This window comes from Helianthus annuus, chromosome 7, assembly GCF_002127325.2.
Source record: "Helianthus annuus cultivar XRQ/B chromosome 7, HanXRQr2.0-SUNRISE, whole genome shotgun sequence".
Lineage (NCBI taxonomy): Eukaryota > Viridiplantae > Streptophyta > Magnoliopsida > Asterales > Asteraceae > Helianthus > Helianthus annuus.
The window spans coordinates 14,310,836-14,322,387 of record NC_035439.2 but is presented as its reverse complement, the minus strand read 5'-3'; positions in this window follow the sequence as shown (position 1 = coordinate 14,322,387).

The window sequence follows — 11,552 nt, the reverse complement described above, 5'->3', positions numbered from 1 at the left end:
TTTTATACATACCATAAACGTTTTATCCAAAACATTGTTTTTCAAACAACTTAACTTATATAAACTCATTTTTCACGGTTATTCATTTAACCATACATTATTCTCTTATTTATACATATCATCTGATCTTATCATTTTTCAAATGATTTACAAGACAAAGCAAAAATACGAGGTTCATGACTAAACATTTTCTCAAACTCAAGTCATGAACTCCGTTTTCACAAAACCTATGTATCTCACAGGCATTTTTATGCTGACGTACCTATTTTTACACATGTTTCAGGTGCTGTCTTGAGATGATTGTTGATGCATGCTACATTTAGGATGGACTCGTGCCTTTGCAACTTTAAAACTTGGAAGATCATAGTTGTACTTATGTGATTGTAATAGAACAACGAGTTCATTTAATCAATAAAACAATATTTAAATTTCCATGTGTTATGAAACAATGATTCTGTTACAACACTCCCCGACGTTTCCGCCACGTTTTGTATGTTCTACGTGGTCGGGGTGTGACAGAAAAGTTGGTATCAGAGCTCATGGTTATAGGGAATTAGGTTATTAGTAATGCTTTGACCTAGTCTATAACCTTCCTAGGACCCTAACGCGAGTTCACTTGCGTTTAGTCATAAAACAACACCGTCACCTATCCTTAGGCGACGACCGCAACAAGAACATAAATTTCAAAACCGCTTTGAAAACTAATCATCTGTTCTAGGATGATTGATTTCTAGGTTTTGAACCCTCTGTTATAAGGTTTTGAACCCCTTTGAATTTTCAAAATCCCGTCAAAGTTGGTCTAAATAATGTGAACACATGCAAACTGGAAGGGTGGATGCCTGTACCCTGAGTTTTCTGTCTAAGGCTAGAGTGTTCGTACAAATCCACATAATCGGACCAGTCACTCTTACCTGGGAACTCTTGGGGTGAGTGTCCACTTATAGGCGAGCATGTCTTCGCGATACATTATTTTTGGCCTATTTACTTTGATTAATCACCGAGGTCGTTTGTTGCTTTGTAGTGACAAACAAATGACCACTATCCTTGTTTTCATCAGATATGTTTCACCTCATTCTTTTCGTCTAATTCCCTCACTCGTTTCCTCTCATGTTTCCTCTTTTAGAATGCCTCCTCGACGCGACAATCAGATGGCGAATGCCGAACTGGCGGAAATCATCGCGCAACAAATGGCTACTGCCTTCCCAATTCTTTATGCTCAAATAACTCAAGCCATCAACAACAACAATGCTCCATGCAATTTCAAGATTTTTAACTCAGCTAAACCGCTCAAGTTCAATGGTTCTGAGGGAGCAACTGGTCTTCTTCAATGGTTCGAGAGCATTGAGAATACTTTCCGTCACGTTCAGTGTCCTGAAAATCGCAAGGTCGAGTTTTCTTCGAGTGTGTTTCAGAAGAGGGCTCTTACATGGTGGAACGGGGTTATGAGAGACCGCGGTGCAGAGGTTGCATTAGCACAGACTTGGGCCGAGCTTAGGGCTCTTATGATGAAGGAGTTCTGTCCTCGTCATGAGCTTAGGGCTCTAGAAAGGGAATTTGATGATTTAAAGCAAGACAGTGGGGAACATCGAGCCTATACTGATCGCTATGAGGAATTGAGCTTGTTATGCCCTACTATGGTTACGCCTCTGGATAAGGCGATTGAGAAATACATTGATGGGCTTCCTGACGTAGTTCAAGACATCGTTACTGGCAGCAACCCTACTACTGTCAGACAAGCCATTGAATTGGCTGCCACTCTGACTGAATCCCAAATCAGGAAGCACAAGCTGTTTCGGAAGGGCGACTTAAGACCATCTGACAAGACTGCTCATGTGGAAACAAAGGAAGAAAGTGCTGAGGTGCCCAAGAAGAAAAAGCGCAAAGCCTCTCAAAGCTACGCTGTAACTGCTCAAGACAAACAAGTTGCACCAAACCAGCCAACACAACCTCATAAAAGACAAAACTATGTTGGTACTGCACCGTTGTGCAACAAATGCAACCGTCATCATCTAGAGCAAGAGCAGTGTCACAAATGTACCCACTGTGGGCGGTTGGGACATTTGATCAATGTTTGTCGTTATGCAAATCAAACTGCTGCAAACCCTGCTGCTGTTCAAGCACGGTTCCCTCCAGGGTCATGTTATAACTGTGGTGACCTTACCCACTACAGGAACAATTGCCCAAGGCTTGTTAACATACCTCCAGCGCGTGGACGAGTGTTCAACATCAATGAGGCAAACATGAACAATGAGGCAGCAGTGAACAATTAGTGTTTTGTATTTCCTTAGTTGCTATCTTTTGACACTTCAAGACAAATCCGTTGCTACATAAATAAAGATTTGTTGTTTTTATTTATGCAAAATTTATGCGTTTGTGTGAATGCTTGATGCAACTTTATGATGTCAACCCAAAAACAAACTACTCGTATGGTTCTGTCATATTATGATCACTTGTGATCTCCCCAAGAACCTTAAACTCTCGTTTCTTTTAAGAAACAAAGTCAAACACTTATTGAGAATCCCTCTATCTTTATAGATAGATCTTCATAAATCGTTAAAGTGCCAAATGAAATCCATAGGTTGGATTCCTAGTGTGCCTTAATATCCATACCTAAGGATAACAAAATAAAGAATCAAGTTAACTAAATTTGTGCTTATGTATTTTCTTACATGTTTTGTGGTTGTATGTGATCCATCCAAATCCTCATAGAATCTTTCATATCTTCATACGAGAGATTCATAATGGGATATCCAAAGATACTATCTTAAAAACCCTCAATGGATTTCAACAGTGTAGTTAAGTCACTCGGGTTATAAAGTATTGTTCTATAATTGGACCTCTTGAAAGGTCTGCTTAAACAGATTGATTTTGAAAATCTGATTAGAAATATCATGTGATGATATAAAAATGATCCCTTAAGCGGTCTATTTAAAGAGATCGTACGACGGTCTAGTTAAGAAGATCATGTGTTGATCTAGTTAAAAAGATCATTCGTTGATCGAATTAAAAGGATCCTTTGGTGGTCTAGTCAAATCGCTTCATATTTATTCAAGTAATTTTTCCTACGGATTATGAAATGGACTGTGCGGACTGTGCAAGGAATTACGTAATTATGGAGGCCTACATAATTATGGAATTCAGTGCACAGGAACCACAGGAAGTTTCATCATGTGTTAAGACCTAGTGACAAGAATAATGATACGGGAGAAGTCTCGGACCTCGACCAATGTCATTTATTCTCACACTCCCCCAATTCTGATCTCAATCACACACCAAGTTTTCCTATGATAAGCCTTCATAAGAAACGTTCGTCAATCAGTAGTTCAAAATTTCATGTTTTACTATTTCAAGGAATTCACTCTGAGGGTTAACAAATTCGCTAAGAATCCTAACATGGCCCAGGGTTTTACCTAAGGGTTCAATGGATCTATTATAAGGCGAAACCTTCACAGCTGTCCTCACGAGTTTCCTCTAGAATTAAATTTCGGGACGAAATTTCCTAAAGTAGGGGAGACTGTGACACCTGTGTCACTCCAACCATCAAACAAATGCCAAACCAAGGAAATATTGTATTTCATACTTGGGATTTGTATAAATATGTGTATGCTTTGCACATATCAATTCTTGTTCAATTTCATACTCTACAACGCTTTCTGGAGAATTATACGCAAACTGGTGCATAAACGTACTCAGTTTAATGCGACAAATACTCCGGGAGACCATCATACACTTAAAATACCTTAAATAACCTTTACATAACTTAGAAATAAGTTTTGAAGGCTTTGGTATGGCAAAAACAAGTTAATTCGCTTACAGGGACTAAACTTGACAAACTGCGAGAGTATGCCAATTTGAACTGTAACGAACATTCCGGAACATGTCCATAAGTTAAACATACCATATATATCCTTTACATAGCTTCGAAATAGGCTTTGAGGGGTTTGGTATTCTAAAACAAACTTTTGGATCATTCAGGGACTAAAAGTGTCAAAAAGTGCATAAGTTTGCACTTTCGCGCATAACTCACGTTCTGAATACATCCGGACATCCAAAAATTTATGTAAGCATCCTTATATTATGCCTTAGTGTTTGGCATGAGAAAATCCATTTGTCGCGTCATTTGGATCGTCTTTCACGCTTATGCGCATTCCGTCGTAATTAAGCGAACATCGCGATCGTACGGCCAAACGAACCGACATCCGGAATATTTTTGAGCATATTTCAAGTCCCCTACACTTTAACTTCATCTTAGAGCCTTGAAATGAGGTTAACGGGGCTTAAACATGCCAAAAATGGGCCAAAATACGTGTTTCTGAAGTGCAGGGACCAAAATTGAAAATTCTGGTCTGGGAACCTTAGGCGGGGCGCGTAAGGATTTGCCAAATCCTTAGGCGGGCCGCGTGAACATGTCTGACAGAAAGATTTTGCATTTAATGCAGAATCTGGCCTTTCGTTCGATCAAAGGGCGATGCCTTTTCACCCAATGAAGAGCCAAGGGTCAAGTTCACTGAACTTATCCACTTGGACACATGTACGCACGAGATCAAGGCACGATATTCGATAAAACGATCCTAACGGTTCCACTTTTCCTATAAATACCCCCCCCTTTAGTGTAAAATTCACAAAATCAGATCTTAGAGCTCTAAGTTGAAACCATTGTTTCATACCTGAGCTATTTGGTCTTGATTAGCACTCGGGGACCCTCCGTAAGTCTTCTTTCGCTCTTTTATTCGCTTTTCGAGTCCGAAAGACAACGTTTTGTTGACTTTCTGCGTTGACCAGCTTATGGTCGATGCGAAGTTCATGGAACTTCATAACGTGAGCGTGATCACGATGGTTATGGTCCATAGTGACCATACCTACTGATCACCACGTTATCTAGGCTCGGTGACGAGTCGTAGTTTCGGCCAAAATGTGCATTCTTGCATGTTTTGTAACCAAACTACTCGTGGGCATCAAAGCCGTTTGTTTTGATGCCAAACCTGTTTCTAAACTTAGTTAAGCATGTTCTAACATGCTTAGCTCGTCACTTTTAGTTTAGTGCTTATATAGGGTCGTAAGGTAAGCGATTTAAACCATCGCTTATACTTTCGAACCCGACCCATTTGGTCGGTCATTAGGACCCGACCCAACACATTAGGTGACCATAGCTATAACCTTCCGAGGTTATACCGTGTGGTCGCAATGTTAGGCGCTCCGAACGCGTTCTACGCGAACGACGCGTTAGGGTAGCATAAGCTACCTAAACGGGTCGTGATGGACCGTAAGCACTTAGATCAGGTTTCATTTTAGTATGTAGGCTTTGCTAAGCCATATTACACGAGTCTCCATACTCGTTTGGTTTACGAACCCGCGTACTGTCCGATCCTTCCGATTTGGTCCGGTATATTAACATAAGCTACCTATTAGGTGCCGTTGATATTTCGTGATCTTTAGCATTATCCGGTTATTATACAAGGAATCCAAAGCAATCTCAGGTGAGTACATAGTTCCCCTCTTTTACTGTTTTCTGAACTGATTTGGGGTGAAGCATGTGTACCTATCTGTTATTTTCATGATTTCCAAAGTATAATTGATTATACATAATAGTATTTATCTTTTGACAAACTAAATGACTATCTATGGTTTAAACACTGATTTCTCAAAAATTACAAAAGTAATTGTTGGAATAGTACTTATTTTGTTCACCAGACCGATTGGTAGTATGATATAGCGCTATAGGACTAGACACCCCATTCCTGTTGTCATGGAATGTCTGAAACCAATTCGTTTCTCCATCCAAATAGGGATTTCCTTTGTGGTATCCCTATAGTCTCAAAGGTGTAGTTTGATGCACCAGGTCTGAATAAATTCTTAAATCGCACCTTTAAAGTATAGTTTGATATACCCTCATGTGTGGTGTTGTACAGAACCAACATATATTTTGTAATCATCCAAAGCATATTTTGATATGTTATTTACAAACCAAGACATAGTTTAATATGTTATTTATCACATCCAAAGCATATTCTGATATGTTACTTACAAAACTAAAGCATAGTTTAATGTGTTATTTATAAATCCAAGGTATACCTGTAATATACTACTGAAAACTATTATTTTGAACAACTAAAGTATATTTAATATACTATCTATCAAACGATTTGGTTTTGGTTAGTGTTTAGATAACAGAACGAGTGTAATGTGATGAAAACATGGTAGATACGCCGCTGGTACTTCTTATATATAAGTGTTTTCATTGCATTACATACCGTGGCGTTATTTAGTACACTTGGGTTAACAATATTGGAACTGAAAATATATTTTAATATATTACTTTTTCAACTTTCTTAAAACCAAAGTATATTTTATACATACCATAAACGTTTTATCCAAAACATTGTTTTTCAAACAACTTAACTTATATAAACTCATTTTTCACGGTTATTCATTTAACCATACATTATTCTCTTATTTATACATATCATCTGATCTTATCATTTTTCAAATGATTTACAAGACAAAGCAAAAATACGAGGTTCATGACTAAACATTTTCTCAAACTCAAGTCATGAACTCCGTTTTCACAAAACCTATGTATCTCACAGGCATTTTTATGCTGACGTACCTATTTTTACACATGTTTCAGGTGCTGTCTTGAGATGATTGTTGATGCATGCTACATTTAGGATGGACTCGTGCCTTAGCAACTTTAAAACTTGGAAGATCATAGTTGTACTTATGTGATTGTAATAGAACAACGAGTTCATTTAATCAATAAAACAATATTTAAATTTCCATGTGTTATGAAACAATGATTCTGTTACAACACTCCCCGACGTTTCCGCCACGTTTTGTATGTTCTACGTGGTCGGGGTGTGACAAAAGGCAACAGCCTTAGCAGAACCAGGGTAATCGCAAGGGGTGTTTCCATCGAAATTATGGATCGGGAAGTCAAGGTCCGTAAGCATAGTCGAATCCCGATCGTGAGAGTCCGTTGGAACTCAAGACGTGGACCGGAGTTCACATGGGAACGCGAGGATCAGATGAAGCTCAAGTACCCTCAACTATTCCCTACTGACCAATCTAATCCTGATGCAAGTGGTGAATTTCGGGACGAAATTCCCTTTCAAGTTTGGGATGACGTGGCACCCGAGGAAGATCCATAGTCATCCTGATCTAACACCTTGCTACTTTGGGTTACTTATCAAATTTCGAGGCGAAATTTCTTTTAAGTTGCGGATGATGTGACAACCCGAGATCTCAAGGTCTTTCCTCTATGCATCACTTGTTCACAATTCTATTTTTATAATTCGTTTTATGTTTTAACTTGTGCATGATATATGAATGATTAAAGTATTGTTATGTTGGTTGTTGCATGAAAACTTAGGAGTTGTTTAATGGTTAATGGTTAGTCATAACATGTCATGCTTCTTAACTTTGGGCTGCACACCACACTCGAATCACAAAAAATCCAAGTCGACGAAGAACTAGGGTTCTTTGCCCCAAACACTCCACGATGAAGAAGGTCTTTCGACGAAGAGGATTCTTCGTCATCTTCACTCTTGACGAAGGATAGTTCTTCGTCAAGAGGGTTCTTCGCCGAAAGGGCTCTCGTTCCAGATCAGTGAGCCTGACCCATATGGTTGTGTGTGGTTCCTTATATTTTGCAAAACACAAAATATAATCAAACCCTAAGTTTCCTCTCCTCCCTTGCATACTCGACGGTAGCCTCTTTCCATCTCACGAAGCTTCCGTGATTCTTCTTGTATTACGGTTAGTATCATCATTCTAAGTATACCCAGTTTGATTACTTGTTGATCATCGATCCATGATGTGTGTTTATCGTGTTCTTGCATGACATGAGATGATAGAATTGTGTGTTGATAGAATTCTTGATGAGTATTTGATGATTCACGAGTTTGGTATGGTTTATAAGGTTGCTCAGCTGCACAGATTGTATGCTAATAAAGTTCCATGCTATTTAATCTAGTGGAATCGATGATTATGATATCAAAAACTAGTTCACGAGTAAGCTACGATTAGGGATATGCGTTAATTAGAATATGGTATATGTGTGTAAGCAATATCATTAGATGTTTGATCCAATTTAAAAGTTGTTTTGATGTTCAACAGTTGCTAATTGATGCCACGGTTGTGACAACTCGTACTTCGAACCTGTATTGGTATTGTGTGTAACGTATGTGAACGTGCTATGATTTTATGAACTCTGAGTTATTAAATGATATTATGTGCAATGTGTGTTACACGTATGTATATAATGGCCCGATCGCACAATGTATAGATATTGTTAAACCGAACCACACAACACGAACCAATCGCACAAGGCCTTTGGGCCGCATTGTTTGCACACGGACCAAAAGGGCAGCCCATGATTGGGTTCGGCCCACTCTCCTCACACGCATAACACTTGGTGTGTTTGTAAACCTCTCACTTTTACAAAACACTTCAAAACACACAAAACCCTAGACGACTTTCTCTCTCTCTCATTTTGCTTGGAACCCGACGGCACGAGACCATTCTAAAGTTCGGATCAACTCTCGTTCCTTCTCTATTCGGTTAGTATAATTAGTTATTGTTGATGATATTATGTTGTGTGTGATATGATAATCTCGAATGATAACATAAGGTTCTTGATAGCATGATTTAGTATGATGATAATAGATGGTGTTTTAATATTGATCAAGTGTTAATGTTCCAGCCAATCGGATAGGTGATTATAGTTATTGTTCGGCTATCATGGATATGTGATCAAGTGTTTATTGTTAGCTTGTTATTGTTCGAAGTAAATCGAGTTATGATGAAGTGATCGGTTGTATGTTCATGTGAATCATTAGACTATTGTTTGTGATTATAAACATGATTAGGGTTTATGTGAATATGATGCTAAAGGCCTTGTTTGATCGATAATCACCATGATTCGAAAGGGGTTAGTTGTTGATTGATATGTTAAGTTTGGAAATTGATTTATTATGTAACCGATTACCATAAGTTTCGGGTAATTCAAATGGATCGCACAAGGTCAGATTTCATGAAATCTGATCTGATTGCATATGTTTAAACGCACAAGATCAGAATCATCACGTAAGCTTTCTGATCGCACAAGACCATCCCGTCGCACAAGCTTGACCGGATCGCACAAAGGTAACTGGACCGCACAAGCTGCTATGGACTATTTAGTTGGGCCGTTATATTTTTGGACTACTTATGCCATTGGGCCGGACAGGCCCAAAGGCCGATCGCACAACCTAGTCAGTCGCACAAGGTTTACTGATCGCACAAGTTATATGTTTTATTTAATTGTTGGGCCGAATGACATGTTGGGCTGGGTATTAATCGGATCGCACAAGGCACACATACACTACTTAATTGGGGCCGAGTATGTAATGGATTGTTTATGTGTTTGGGCCGGGGTATTGAATCGCACAACATGTTGGGCCAATTATAATTGGGCTTTTTGATATTACTTGACTGATTTTGTGTTGCCACGATAAATACGTGTTTTCCATGACTTATACGTGCCTTACTTGAAGTCAAAACCTGACTTGTATGGTAACCCTGTTAGGACGTGTTGACCAACCTTAGATCAAGAACTCTTTTCTTTGTGTATCTGCCGAGCAACCCAAGGTGAGTTCACACTCTTACCAAGGCATGGGATTCCCGGGGTGTTGGGAATGGGATTGATAAGGATAAAGTTGAATAGATTCATACCGACACTATGACTAGACTACCATATCACTATCCTCGGTTGTGAAGGATACTTATACTGATCACTATCCTCGGTTGTGAAGGATATCTATACTGATCACTATCCTCGGTTGTGAAGGATACCTATTCTGATCACCATCCTCGGTTGTGAAGGATACCTATACTGATCACTATCCTCGGTTGTGAAGGATACCTATACTGATCACTATCCTCGGTTGTGAAGGATACTTATACTCATTACTATCCTCGGATGTGAAGGATACTCACGTAAAACCTGCGTGAACTTATACCTACTACTGTTCTCGGATTGTGAAGAACCTTATGGTTATGAATAGTCTAGTCAATAGAACGTACTAACGGCCCAGTAGAGCCACTTGATACACTTGAACTTACTATTACGCAATTACTTTCTGTGAACTCGCTCAACTAGTTGTTGACTCTTTGCTGCATGCCTTGCAGGACCATAGGTACTAATGGAGCTTGCACAAGGAGGAGCAGGTCGTTGTGGGCAAGTGGATCGTGATTACCTACTAAACACTTATGACGTTTCAAACATTAACATTTATGTTGGGTTTTACTTTAATGCTTTCGCTATACTTAATTATGTTGGTTTGATAAACACCTTTCGTATTGATGGATAATTATTACTACTTATTACGTGTTCAATATGATTGGTGGCTTGATCCTGGTCAGTCACGCTCCCAAGCGGTGATACTCCGCAGGTGGATTTTGGGGGTGTGACAGATTGGTATCAGAGCTATTGGTTATAGAGAACTTGGTTTTAATATGGGGAAAACGTTTTTATTAAAACCAGACTATAACCAGAACAGTGCTCTCAACGATCCACAACGACGCTTCGCTCCACGTGCAAGACTCGACATCCTAGGTAATAAGGTTTATGCTTATTGCCTGTTTGCTAGAACTGCTTAGAACTTTGCTCGCATTACGCTTAGATACACATGACTTTATTACATGAGAATACCTACGTGCTTACACTTTTCTGTCATCGCCCTACTCGCGAACCACTCTCACTTACGCTACTTTACAATGAAGATCATGTCTGGACGAATTAGCATGACACAAGCCCAGCTCGAGGCTCTCGTTCAAGCTCAAGTTGCTGCGGCACTTGCAGTTGCTCAAGCAGGAGGTCAACCATCACAGCAACTAGTCTGCACTCTCAAGAACTTCATGGACTGTCGTCCAAGTACCTTCAGCGGCACGGAGGGAGCGGTTGGACTCCTTCATTGGTTCGAGAGGCTCGAAACTGACTTCGAGGTGCACGATTGCCCTGAGTCACGTAGAGTAAAGTTTGCTACTGGAACACTCGAAGGTGCTGCATTAACCTGGTGGGAAGCACAGGTTCAAATGTTAGGGCTGGCAGCTGCTAATGCCACTCCCTGGAATGAGTTTAAGGACTTAATTAAGGAAGAGTTTTGCAGTCAAGAAGACATCCACAAACTAGAGGTAGAGTTCCTCAACCTACAGATGGTGGGGTCTGAAATTGAAGTTTATACGAGGAGATCAAACGAGTTAGCCACATTTTGTCCTACTATGGTAGACCCTCCCACCAAACGCGTCGAACTGTATCTCAAGGGTCTAGTACCCGAAGTTCAGAGTCTTATGACCACAGCTAACCTTGGCACTATCCAGCAAGTCACTCGACTGGCTCATCGTCTCACAGACCAGGCTGTAGAACAGAACAAATTACCGAAACGTGCTAAGACTGATACTGCATGTACTTCTAGAGATAACAAACGCAAGTGGGATGAAGACCTGAGCACGGGATTAATTTTGGTCCAGCCTCTGACGCAGAAGCAAGAGATAGATGACTACCAAAGGCCCGG